The following is a 2,604-nucleotide window of genomic DNA, read 5'->3' as shown; positions in this document are numbered from 1 at the left end:
CAACCAATTAATTCCTGCTCTGGCCGACCGTTCACTAGTTGGTCGTCGCAAAAATAAGTATAAAAATAAAAAATAAAAGAAGATTCATATACACATCACTCACTTCTTATTTCTTATTTCAAATATATAAACATATAAACTTACATACAGTGAATATATAAATAAATATACTATTAGAGATCTCGAGTGAAACTTTTTCATATTTGGTATGCTAAAGTAATTCAGTAATTATTTTTTGCAATATAAATTTGAGACTATTTTGTTTATTCTATGCCATTTTGAAAAAGTATATGTACAAAGAATCCACCCTACGGTCCTTAAGGTCAAGACTGGGCAGACTCGAGAAACTCATACATACTGCCTATCAGTTAGTCTTAATTGAGGAACTTCATTTCAATGATTTTGTAGTTGTTTTTTCTGAATTGCAGGAGAACATACTCATCTCTTTTCCCTTACACTTATTAGAAGGAATGATGCTAAATCCTCTCATTTATTTGTGGGAAATCATCGCAAATAGGAGCCGCAATTGTTTCCTTTCTCTCCAAATAGTGGATATGAGCTTCTGCCTACCATTTCTTACAGGTCACCACTTGACACTTAGGGAAATTGAACCCAATTGGTAAAACCTACAACGATGCCAAGAATGTCAGATAGATTGAAGACATAAAAGTCACCGATAACAATGTTAAGATTGTCCGATCAGTAACAGAGGCTTAAGGGACGTATCAACGCCCATCAGCAACATACTCCGCGAGGGGTGCACAAATGATCGCCCTAAGCCCAAGTTATACAGTTAACACCCGGTAGTGAAAAGCTCCGTGAGGGATTTCTAACGATCGTCAGAGGCCTATGAGACTTATTAACACTCGATAACAACAAGCTCCGCAAGGGGTGTCTAACGATCGTTAGAGGCCTATGGGACATATCGATACCAAGCAACAATAAGCTTCGTAAGGGGTGCACAAACGATCTTTCTACACCCAAATTATAAAATTAACACCTGACAGTGACAAACTCCACGAGGGGTGTCGAACGATGTCAGAGGCCTATGGGGCGTATTGGCACTTGACACTGACAAGCTCCGCGAGCAGTGCATAAATGATCGTTCAACACTAAAATTATAAAGTTAACACCCGACGACAACAGACTGCACAAAGGTTGTCTAACAATCATCAAAGGCCTATGAGACATATCAGCACCCGACAGCGACAAGCTCCGCGAGGGATACACAAATAATTGTCAGCGCCTAAATTATAAAGTTAACTTCCGACAACAACAAACTCCGCGAGAGACATCTAACGATTGTTAGAGGCCTATGAAATGTATCAGCACCAGGTAGCAACAAGTTCCAGGAAGGGTGCACAAACGATCATCCTACGCCCAAATTATAAATTATCACCCAACAATGACAAGCTCCGTGAGGGGTGCAAAACTCTAAGACTCCCGTCCAGGGCGAGCAACTCTGAGACTCTAGTTGGAGTTGACGAAAATACCAGAACTAAGTGTGGAAAGCGCTAACAGGAAGTATCATTAGCAAATTACATATTCAAGGCTTGTTTGATTTATAAATTTCATTGTCCTTATTGTGGTTGTCGCTATTAAGGAACAAGAAAATTACAGAACTTAATATGTATACTCAAAAATAGTTTGCACAAATCTCGAGACAATTCAGTAGTCGACCGACCAAGCTCTCTCTCTCAGCCACCTCATTTCAGTCGACCGACCAACTTTCTCTTTCGGTAAGCCGGAATAAGATGAGGGACTTTTCCCCCTGACGAAGGACTCTGAAGAACTTTTTAGCATAACACATCAATACAAAAGACTAAAATATCTAGTAACGCCCCTTAAAATCAAGTGTAATATTATAATTTAATTTTTTGCTATCCTATCATCTATAAATAGTTCGACTCTTTCATGTAAAAGAAGCTTTTGGGCTCCCCCAATTGTAACATCCTGCTTTACATAATAAAAGGGGTAGCTGAACTCAGGGACCACCCCGATTCGCCCATGAAGGGGCAAGTTTCTCTTTCTCTTTCTCTTTCTCTCTCTAAGTTTTTATTCTATTGGTCTTATGCTCTATTTCTTATATAAAATCTATCGAACAGATCCGAATTCAACATGATTTGATATCAAAAATTTTGATGGTATAAATATAAGAAGTAAATTTTACGCGTTAGATATGCAAATGCATAAAAATTGGGTGGTAGGTATGTAAATGTCCCTCCAAAATTGCTAACTAATCTTTATTATGCTGACATTTTAGGCCACACCATAATATTAATCCGGCTAAAATGTGCGGCGCTGGATCTGTAAATTGCCTAAATACGATGTACGATGTCTTTATTAAACACAATTGATTTTGGTGAAAGGACAAGGAGACGCTGGTTGTTAAGCAACGCCAATCAGATTTGACTCCTGCCTTCCTACCATTACAATTTCCTTTTATTTATTGTCAATAGAAATTAGGAATAAACTTGGGGATTCAACCAATTAACCTTACCTTTTTGGTTGGGAAGTTGGGCTTTAATTCAAATTCAAGATTTTAGGTACATTTATGAGTATTTGTTATTGAATAATCTCCATCTATCATATATATATATATAT

This window comes from Phalaenopsis equestris, unplaced genomic scaffold (genome assembly GCF_001263595.1).
Source record: "Phalaenopsis equestris unplaced genomic scaffold, ASM126359v1 Scaffold000107, whole genome shotgun sequence".
NCBI classification, from domain to species: domain Eukaryota; kingdom Viridiplantae; phylum Streptophyta; class Magnoliopsida; order Asparagales; family Orchidaceae; genus Phalaenopsis; species Phalaenopsis equestris.
The sequence above is the reverse complement of the archived record's forward strand: the minus strand, read 5'-3'. Positions refer to the sequence as shown.